Below are 12063 nucleotides of genomic sequence, written 5' to 3' on the forward strand. Positions count from 1 at the left end.
CGGGCGGAGTGTGAGGTCCTGTGGGTGAGAGCAGGGAAGAGTAAAGCGAGCCGGGCAGCTTGTCCTGTCTGCCGCTCCTGAGCTGTGGGGCGTGTAGGATCTCCGGGCTCCGACATAACTATAGGGGGCGCCACTGCTGTCCTGTGCTCTCTATGGGGTATGCAGGTGTTATCTGTACTAGCGATGGAAGCAAGGCTTGGGCAGTAGTGTAGGCCTCAGGCGGTGAGACGTGGCCGGACCCTGTAGTTCATATGGTCTATGTGCAACATACCTAGTACAAAAGCTATGGACGTGGGCAGGGTTTTGCAGTTTGTACCCATATAGTGAGTCTGTGCACTGTGGTGTTAAAGGGATTGTCCAAGGTACTTCCAGAGCAGCGGGACTGAGAGGTGCTGGCACAGGGGTTTTTGTAAAAAAAAAAAAAAAAAGTGTTTATTTAATAAATTGAATTTTTTTTTTTGCCTTACCCAGCTTTAAAATAAAATAAATATAGCATATAAAGACCAAATGGTATCTCTCCTGTGACAGTGGGGTCCACCCAGTTGAGATAAGGAACCGCGCTCACTAGAGTTGAGCGAGTACTGTTCGGATCAGCCGATCCGAACAGCATGCACACATTGAAATCAATGCACGCGGCGGGTTAAGCGGCCGGCTGCCGTCAAACCGGAAGCACCAGGTGCTTCCATTCATTTCAATGCGTACGTGCTGTTCGGATCGGCTGATCCGAACTGTACTCGCTCAACTCTAGCGCTCACCCCATGGAATAGCACGTTTCTTTATTAAAAAGAACTGCATTAACCATCCAATGATGCCAAACAACAGGAGCAGTTGCACTTAGGGAGCGTTTACACTACCGTCAGTGTCCGACAGCTAGTGTCCGCTGCTAATGTCCGTTCAAAATCTTGCACGGACATTTGCAGCAGACACTAGCTGTGTCCGTGACATTTTTCATTAATTTAAATGGACTGAATTCAGCGCACTGTTGGTTTTCCCGTTATGGGATAGCTCTTCATTGTCAAAAGGCCGTTCCTGACAGTACTGTCTGTAGCGCAATACTGTCAGAGGGGCAGTTCCTTACTGCCCAGCGATGACGCTGAGTGGTGAGGAACGCTGCCCCTTTAGTACTAGTGTATGGATGAGTACTGTCAGGAAGAAGGAGGCATTGGTCCCGCTACGGACTGTACTGTCAGGAGGGGCCTTCTGACAGTGAAGAGATATCTGTACCGGGACCGATATCTCTTGCCTCAGGGCACATAACAGGAAAGCGCTGAATTCAGTGCACTGTTGGCTTTCTAGCGATATATAAAACCATGAGTGCCTGAGGACATGAAAGGCCCTCTTTAAGGCCAGGGCCCCATGGGTCAGAAACACCGCAATTTGCCCGTCGTGGGAAAAATTGCAGCATTTTACAGTAACTGCAAAGTGGAAGGGATTCTAGCAAATCCCATGTCCACTATGCGGTAAAAACCGCAGTGCGGACATGCTGTCATTTCCAAAACTGGTGCGGTTTTGGAAATCGCAGCATGTCAATTATATCTACAGAAACACTGGAGGATTCCCTACAGATATAATTGTTACAGAAAGTGTGCAGAGGAAAACCCAGCAAACTTTGTTTAAAGCACTGCAGGAAGAACCGCAATGTGTTGCTGCTGTAGTTTTTCCCGCAGCACTTTATTGCTGCGGGACGTCCTGTGGGGCCATAGCCTAAAGGCGGTTTTCCCATCGTTTTCTCTCTGCAGTCTATTTCCTCTTTTTACTTCCTGTATGCTTCAACAAACTGGTGAGAGACTTTGACTCTTTGATTGATAGGACATTTATGAAGTACGTCAGTAGATATTGATAATGCCTTTACCATGAGAGATTATTTGTGATTACTAGAAATTTAAAATGCAGATAAAATATGCACAATAAAGGTATATTGCATTACAAAGGTTTGTAGAGAAAAAAACTAACTTACACATGCTGCTAGGATTGACAATGGACTTGCAGTAAACTAAAGCTAGGTTCAAATCTGCATTTGGGTTTTCATTTTTCGGGTCCGCTTGGGGACTGAAAACGGAAACCCGTAGACCCCATAGACTATAATGGGATCCGTGGGGTTTCTGTCTGAAAAATTCTTGCTAGACTTTTCTCAACACATTTTTTAAGCAAAATGATGGACGAGTGCGGGTGTGAATACAGCCTTAAAGGGGTTGTCCCATCACAAGGATCCTATCTATACTGCTGGTTAATGTGGATGTAAGACTTTTCCTAAATACACTGCTTCAGCAAAACTGCTTTGTTTGTCCACTATCTTACTTTATTCAATTCTTTGTGGCCACAGCCCCGACTTAGCTGCTCATGAGTCAAGTGATGTATCTGCTGCTCTCGGGGGAGGGAGGAGGGGCTAAGTGCAGGGAGCGAGCCTGTGTATCTAGCTAATCCTGTGTCTACACCATGTGACCTAGCTTCGTGCTATCAGATAGGGGAGAGGAGCTGCTTTCATTTCTTCTGTTCTCCCAGTTATCAGGCTAGCTAATAAAATTGTGTTCATTATGGCAGAGACAGGCAATCTCTGTATGTAACACAGAATGGAGTTGCTGCTGCCTGTACCTCCTAGTCCAATATGGGTGAGCGGGGCTACACATTAATTTGGGGGCGTAGCTAAACGGCAGGTTGCATGTGAAACCCCGCCCACCAAATGATGCAAGAAACCAGGAAGAAAGAAGATTTTACAACAGTGAAGACTGATGAGTATGTGAGGTGGGAATACCCCTTTAAAGGGATTCTATCATTGGTGTCAGTGGTTTTGAGATAGACATTCCTGGATAGCCTTTAAAAAGGCTATTCTACTACCACCTTCTTTGTTTCGATTCTCCACACCGTTCCTTTGTAATCCTGGTTAATTACTTTATGTAAATGAGCCCAGCAAGCACCCTGGGCGTTCCCCAGGGCCTCCGAGCACACCCCACGTCATACCTTTATATGCTTGTGCTTTGTCTGACCCTCCACCGCCCTAGATGTTCTTCTGGCCAGATCTTGCTGCTGCATTTGAGTTCTCGGACATGCTCAGTTCCGCTTCGATCAGAGCAGTACTGTGCATGTCCGAGTGCCATTTTGTTGTAGCTCGCTATAGAACTCAGCATACTGCTCAGTATGCTGTTGTATAACTAGCTACACCAAAATGGTTTTGTACAGTAGACACCCAGCGCTACTGCCTACAATCAGTGCCCGCACCAATCGTGGGCATTAACCCCTCTGGCGCCTCGGTCAGTTTTGACCTGTGATTGCAGGCACCCGCAGTAAGCTCCGGGGCCTGCGTCACATTGCTCTGACAGCCGGGAGCCTTGTGAAGGCTCCCTGGCCTGTCATTCTATTGCAGGCTACTCTGAGTAGCCTGCAATAGAAGCTCTGGTATTTAGCAATGCATTAGCAACAGTGCATTAAGCAACCCTTGGGGGTTCAAGGGGTCTAACAAATGCAAAAAAAAAGTTTAAAATTATATTAAAATTTTTTAAAATATTAAAAGTTCAAATCACCCCCATTTCCCTAGAACACATATAAAAGTATTCAAATACTGTGAAACACATTAGGTATCCCTGTTTCCGAAAATGCCTGCTGTTTTGCCTCTGATAAAAATTTGAATAAAGAGTGATCAAAGCAACAGCAATTCCCCAAATGGTAGAAATAAAAAGTACACCTACCCCACAAAAAAAGACGCCTTATGTATCCCCGTACACGGAAGTATAAAAAAGTTACAGGTTTCAGAATATGGTGACTTTTAGAAAAAATATTTTTTTTAACACAGTTTTGGGATTTTTGTTAAAGAGGACCTTTCATCAGATCGGGCACATGCAGTTTTATATACTGCTGGAAAGCTGACAGTGCGCTGAATTGAGTGCACTATCGGCTTTCCCGATCTGTGCCCGGTGTAAAGCGCTATCAGTCCCGGGACCGTAGCGCTTTAGTGTCAGAAGGGCGTTTCTGACAGTTAGCCAGGGACGCCCTTCTGCCTCGCGGCGCCTATCGCGCTGTACAGTGTGAGCGGGGGGGGAACGCCCCCTCCCTCTGCTCACACAGCTCGTCCATAGACGAGTATTATCAGGAGCTGGAGGGGGGAGTTCCTCCTCGCTCCACAGTACAGCGCGATAGGCGCTGCTGGGCAGAAGGGCGTCCCTGGCTAAGTGTCAGAAACGCCCTTCTGACACTAAAGCACTACGGTACCGGGACCGATAGCGCTTTACACCGGGCACAGATCGGAAAAGCCGATAGTGCGCTGAATTCAGCGCATTGTCAGTTTTCCAGCAGTATATAGAACTGCCTGTGCCCGATCTGATGAAAGGTCCTCTTTAAGGGGTTAACATGTAAATGAAGCCATATAAATTTGGTATCCTCTGAATCGTAACGAAACATAGAATACAGGTGACATGTCATTTTGGCTGCACAGTGAACGCCATAAAAACGAATCCCATAAGAAAATCGCTAATTACGCGATTTACAGCGTAATGCTGTAACCAGTCATTGCCAGTAAAACTTTGTCCTTACACCTCTACTGAATGCGGCATACCAAAGGGGCATGGTCACTTCAAATAGCTGTATCTCTGGTTTTGTACCACCATGAAATATGGTTCTGGTATCACAACAAAGCTTAGCAAGTGGGTTTATACATCATGTCATAGTAATATGGTGGAAGTCTACTGCCCTCTCAGTGTCTGAGCAAGTGGGTGTTAGCTGTAACTACGGGGTATCTAAAGGATTTCTGTGGCTTTGTTCTTCATCACCCACACCCCTGCAGCGCTTTTGGGGGATGCAGGTACCTGAGAGACGAGGAAAGGCTAACTTGTCTATATCTGCAGTACTATTACAGTGTATACTATTAAATCAGCGATTGGGAGATCACTGGTTCATATTCTCTAGTGGGATGTAAAAAGAAAATCAATGAAGCCCTCAAAATGCCCCTTTCCTATATAAAGAATTATTACCCCAAATTTAGAGCTTACAAGGGAAAAGGCACCGGAAGTGACCCCAGAGTGAGACCCCCCCCCAATCATAGGCGCTACTGGGAGAATAGTCAGGAGTTTGGTGTTCCCAGTGTACTCTGCACAGCTTTACATATTTATTTTTCACCATCTACCGTGCATTCACTTTTGGGAACACTAATGCCCTCTACACCCCTTGTAAACCTCTTAGAGGGATGTAGTTTTCAAAATAGGGTCACTTCCTAAGGGATTCCATTTTATTGGCACCTTAGAGGCTCTGCAAACATGACATGGTGTCCAGATACCAAACATCTAATTTTGTTCTCCAAAAGCCACATAGTGCTCCTTCACATCTGTGCCCTGCTGTGTGCCCAAACTGTAGTTTATGCCACATGTATGACACTGGTGTACCCAGGATAATGTACTTAGTGTCATATGTGGGTATAAATATATATTTGGGCACAGCCAGCTACAGAAGGTAAGGTGCGCTATTTTTTTTGGAGCACAGATTTGATTTTTAGACACCATTCATGCTAGCAAGGTGGAGTCCCTTGACACGTTACCCCACTTTGGAAACTACATGTATGAAGAAATTTATCCAGGGGTGCAGTGAATATTTTTAACCTCCAAGCGTTGCATTCATTTATTTTCCAGACATGAATGTGCAGCTGATAGTGACAGGAAAATGGTAATTTGCTTCAGAAATGCATCATTTCAGCGTGTAATATCTTGTGCCCAGCTTATATCAGAGATTGAACACTCCAATGGTTGTTGTGCCAGGGGTAACTGCTTTATCAGTTTTTGGAGTTTGTGTCTCTGCTGTCAAACTGGGCGCAACATATTGGCCACTGAAATAGCGTATCTCTGGAAAAATTGAAATCGGCTGCACGCTCAATTCTGAAAAATAAATTAATGCAACATTCAAAGTTTAAAAGTTCCTGCTATGCCGCTTGATAAATTCCTTGAGGGGTTTAGTTTCCAAAACCTGTCTGTGATTTTCCTTTGCTGTCAATTCAGGGGCTCTCCAAAAGCCAAATTATGGTCCAAAAATGGCAACCAATCAAGACAATAGACTCTCACCACTAAGATGGTTAGAGGAAATCTTTAAAACGCTGCAGAATTTTTAATTACTTATATTTGCAAAACTGTTTAACTTTTAAATGTCTACAAATATAGATATGATTATGTACATGGGAATACCCCTTTAAGTACTTTTTCCTGGGTACAGCAGTGTCATACATATGGGCTTAAAATGCAATTTGGGCACAAAGCTGTGTGCAGATGTGAAGCAGCACTTTGTGGCTTTTGGAGCACAGACCTCGATTATTGGCTATAGGATACCATGTTGCATTTGCATAGTCCTTAAAATGGCACTTACAAAATGAGCCAGCAGATAATGGACCAACCTGATGAGGAATCAGGTAAAGGACAGCGCTCACCCAAGCGGTTTCAAGCAATCTTCTTTATTGAAAATATGGCACAATGCGTTTTGGACACAAAATGATCCTTTGGCTAATCTGATATTTCTTGGCTAATCTGAGCAGTATGTCTAAAAACCTGAGTGTTTAAAAATGTGAATTCCACCAAATTTCCTATTTTTTCATAAATAAATGCCAACAATATTGATCAAATGACATAAAGTACATTGTGTCATAAAAGCCAATTTCAAGATCACTTGGGTAAGTTAGAGTGTCTCAAAGTTATTGCCACATAAAGTGACACCTGTCACTTTGGACAAAAGGATCTGTATCCTTAAAGAGTTAAAATCCCACCCACTATACTGCAACTGTAAATTGCAGCAGGTTTTCTGTGGGCAGTTATACAACAGCTAACCTTTGCCCTGTCCTGTATGTCCCGGGCCTAACATTTACTTTCTCTTCTTTGTTTTACAAGCAGTACAAGTACTTACCGTATTTGGATTCACATGCTGTAATTGACTTTGCCTGGACTTAGCTTGTCACATTGGTCCACATTTTATTTGTAATCTTGCTTATATGAGAAGTGTTTGCATCCCTTAAACTTGAGCTTTTTCTAGACATCTGAGTCTGATAGCTCTACCATAGTGGTTTTCTTCAAGCTAAGAAGTCTCCAAAGAATTGAATTCCATCATTTCTTTCATCACATTAAAAAATGCATCATGGGATTTAATGTACTTAGAACAGCTACAATGTGTCTGCTTTACAACGCTCATATTTTTCATCACAGGAAACAGCTTGAGTTGCTCTATAACACAACACTGTCTTGTAACTGGGTTGCAATTTGGCCAACTTTACGTTACGTCTTGCATATGTGAAGGCATGTGTGTAAAAAGCCAAAGTCCTACTGTGATCTGATCAGAAGCCTTGACACATTGCATTACATTTTGTCACTTTTTCTTACCTTCCCCTCCTAGATCATACCTTCTATGTAAAACTTTCTTGGAAACATTTTCAACAGACAATGTACTGATTCTGCTAATATACAGAAATATTTTTATTTGCTTGCTTGTCTTTGATGAAAGTTTAGCTGTTCTGTTTTTATTTTAGAACTACTTTCCTTCAGACTGTCAAATATAGAAAGCAGGAAGTCAATGCAGATTACAGAAGGCCATTGTAAGTTATCTTAAAGTTTATTGTAACATTTACTTTATAGGGAGTCTGTCATTCAGAAAATCATTATCAAACTGATGACAGTACCTTATAATATGGTTTCTATACTTTCCTAAGATATCTTTCTTATTCTGCATTGCAGCTCCATTTTCATGAAAATCTGTGTTTTATTTTTATGCAAATTAGCTAAAGGCCCTTTAAGGACATGTCATCTCCTGCCAGGGCTTTATTCCCTGCTCCTAAAACCCCTTTTCAGCTAATTTATATAAGAATAAGATGCGTATTTTAATAAAAATGGAGCTGCAATGCAGAATAAGGCTAAGTTCACGTCTAAGCCAGAATCTCCTCTCTGTTGGAGAGTCCGCTTCAGAAATCGTTGGAGAGAAATGTCCAGCATAGAGGACTTTTCTCTGTCTCTATCAGTGTGAAAACAACAGACACCCAACAAACTGTATTATAGTATATTGGGTCCGCTGGTGCCCACAAGGCTGTTTTAGCAGTCTGGCTCTCTTGTTGTTTGGCTCCTCTGGCAGACCTGAATAATGAAGAGCCTGGCACAGATGTGAACCTAACCTAAGAAAACCTACATAAAAATCTCTGTATTGGAGAGGGAAAACTATTTAAAAAAAAAAGTCAGTAGTACTTTTTGCTAAACAAAAACAAAAAAACACATTTAGGGTGCATTCACACTGAGTAAACGCTAGCTTATTTTGTAAAGTAAAATTACACTTGTAAATTTTGCTATCCCATTGACTTCAATGATATTTTTTTACAAGTGTAAAAATACGCCTGTAAAAAATACGCCTGTAAAAATACGCCTGTAAAAATACGCCTGTAAAATGTCATTGAAGTCAATGGGATAGCAAAATTTACAAGTGTAATTTTACTTTACAAAATAAGCTAGCGTTTACTCAGTGTGAATGCACCCTAACTTCCCATTTTTCTACATTTCTGATAGTCTAAAAAGAAAAATATGCAAAAATAAAAATTACATAAAAATATTTCTCCAAAGTTATTAGCCTGAACAAAAAAAAAATTGGATTTTAAACTACATGTATTAAAAACCCTGAAAATGTATCCATTCGTGAACCAAGAAAAATAGCTCATGAAGGGGGTTAAATATAATTTCCTTTTCAGCCTTGTCTTTCTGTTAAGCAGTTTAACCCTTGATAGTTTAGTCCTTGTATCTCCAATATATAAAAAAGATTTAATATATAATTTTAAAGTACTTTATAAAGTCATGTGATTTACCGTCCATGGTCATGTGATGGACACACAGAGGTGCACAGCCTGTTACCTGGCAGATGTCAGATTACTGTGACGGTAACAAGCTGTGCACCTCTGCGTCTATCACATGACCATGGACTAGTTTTTTTTCCCATGAGAATTAAGCAGAGTGGATGACAGAAACCAGAAATCTAGAAAACCCCAAAGAACTGAACAAAAAATACAAAAAAAAAATATATTAATAAATTGTATAACTTTATATTATACAAACGACAACATTTGTCTCTCAATATTTGTATGAAACAACTACTTTACACTCTCTAGACAACTCATTGATGTCTAGTGGTTAATAGGATTGAACCGAAATGCTATATAGTGCAGATGGCACAAATATAGACAAATGACCAATGCATAACAAATATACGGTAATAAGAGATTATGTTTTATTACAAATGACTAAAAGTAGACACAGGAACAGCAAAATAAATGTCAGACAGATAACAGAGGTATAATGTGTTTGTATAATAGTATTATACAGTCCTATGAAAAAGTTTGGGCACCCCTATTAATTTTAATCATTTTTAGTTCTAAATATTTTGGTGTTTGCAGCAGCCATTTCAGTTTGATATACCTAATAACTGATGGACACAGTAATATTTCAGGATTGAAATGAGGTTTATTGTACTAACAGAAAATGTGCAATATGCATTAAACCAAAATTTGACCAGTGCAAAAGTATGGGCACCTCAACAGAAAAGTGACATTACTATTTAGTAGATCCTCCTTTTACAAAGATAACAGCCTCTAGTCGCTTCCTGTAGCTTTTAATCAGTTCCTGGATCCTGGATGAAGGGATTTTGGACCATTCCTCTTTACAAAACAATTCAAGTTCAGTTAAGTTTGATGGTCGCCGAGCATGGACAGCCCGCTCTCAAGTGATCTGAAAACAAAGATTGTTCAACATAGTTGTTCATGGGCAGAATGCAAAAAGTTGTCTCAGAGATTTAACCTGTCAGTTTCAACTGTGAGGAACATAGTAAGGAAATGGAAGACCACAGGGACAGTTCTTGATAAGCCCAGAAAAATATCAGAAAGGCAGAGAAGAAGAATGGTGAGAACAGTCAAGGACAATCCACAGACCACCTCCAAAGAGCTGCAGCATCATCTTGCTGCAGATGGTGTCATTGTGCATCGGTCAACAATACAGCGCACTCTGCACAAGGAGAAGCTGTATGGGAGAGTGATGAGAAAGAAGCCATTTCTGCAACCACGCCACAAACAGAGCCCCCTTAGGTATGTAAAAGCACATTTGGACAAGCCTGTGGACTGTTGAAACAAAGATTGAGTTGTTTGGTTATAAAAAAAGGCGTTATGCATGGCGTCCAAAAAAAAACAGCATTCCAAGAAAAACACTTGCTACCCACTGTAAAATTTGGTGGAGGTTCCATCATGCTTTGGGGCTGTGTGGCCAATGCCGGCACCGGGAATCTTGTTAAAGTTGAGGGTCACATGGATTCCACTCAGTATCAGCAGATTCTTGAGAATAATGTTCACGAATCAGTGACGAAGTTGAAGTTACGCCGGGGATGGATATTTCAGCAAGACAATGATCCAAAACACTGCTCCAAATCGACTCAGGCATTCATGCAGAGGAACAATTACAATGTTCTGGAATGGCCATCCCAGTCCCCAGACCTGAATATCATTGAACATCTGTGGGATGATTTGAAGCAGGCTGTCCATGCTCGGTGACCATCAAACTTAACTGAACTTGAATTGTTTTGTAAAGAGGAATGGTCCAAAATCCCTTCATCCAGGATCCAGGAACTGATTAAAGGATGCGACTAGAGGCTGTTATCTTTGCAAAAGGAGGATCTACTAAATATTAATGTCACTTTTCTGTTGAGGTGCCCATACTTTTGCACTGGTCAAATTTTGGTTTAATGCATATTGCACATTTTCTGTTAGTACAATAAACCTCATTTCAATCCTGAAATATTACTGTGTCCATCAGTTATTAGATATATAAAACTGAAATGGCTGCTGCAAACACCAAAATATTTAGAACTAAAAATGATTAAGATTAATAGGGGTGCCCAAACTTTTTCATAGGACTGTATATCCACAATAAGAATAAATATCAAATGGGATATGTCTATACTAGAGATGAGCGAGTAGTATTCGATTGAATAGTCGAATATTGAGGTCTACTCAAATCGAATTTTGAATTTTCGAATATTTCACTACTCGCTCATCTCTACTGTATACATTTTTTGTAATGCCTACGTTGTCCTAGTTCCTGTCCCACCTTCCCTGCATAGTTATTGGTGTAAAAAAAAAGCGCCAGGGAAGGTGGAAGGGGAATCGAATTCTTACTGCATTTACCGCATGGTATTCGACCGAGTACGAGTATTTCGAATACCGTAGTATCGGATCGAATACCTACTCGATCGAATACTACTCGCTCATCTCTAGTCTATATGTATGTAACTGACGCATATATATATATATATATATATATATATATATATATATGCAAGGCTTGTGTTATCACAAAAAGATTCATAGTATATATAAATATTGTCACATGACCTTAAACATCTGACAGCATATGCAGCCATTAAATAGAAAGTTCTAAAGGGAAGTTATATAAACATGCCCATGACCAAGTGTGTATTATGAGGACCTCTGTGCCGCTTGCACACCCCTGACTCACGTTTCGGCAAAATGCCTTCGCCCAGGGGTGGTCCACATTTTTTGCCGAAACATGCATCTACATAATCTGTACCTTTAACTCCTGTTTTAGAGATTTCATCCAAGCTACATTACTTCTCTGCCATGCACTACCTTGAACAACCAGATTAATACTCAATTTCCAGTTTTCAACATGCCCTCAAAACATCTGTTCAGGCAGTTTTCTCACATTCCCTAATCTGACTCTTCTCTGCTTTACCCAGAACTTCTACATCATCCCTCAGAATCTGATACCTTTGTAACTTTGTATCTGTACATACTGACTAGCATGCCCTAGACCAGTCAAGCACTTTTGCCTTTCATTTCCTCATAGATTGTTAATTCTTGTGAGCATCCATCCAATATCCTATTGATTCATTTATTACTCTGTAATATCTAATTTCTAATTTATGCTCTCTGCAGCAAAACCGTTTTTTTTAAACCGGACACAGAGTCGGACATACACTCACCGGCCACTTTATTAGGTACACTTGTCCAACTGCTCGTTAACACTTAATTTCTAATCAGCCAATCACATGGCGGCAACTCAGTGCATT

Source organism: Leptodactylus fuscus, chromosome 3 (genome assembly GCF_031893055.1).
Source record: "Leptodactylus fuscus isolate aLepFus1 chromosome 3, aLepFus1.hap2, whole genome shotgun sequence".
NCBI classification, from domain to species: domain Eukaryota; kingdom Metazoa; phylum Chordata; class Amphibia; order Anura; family Leptodactylidae; genus Leptodactylus; species Leptodactylus fuscus.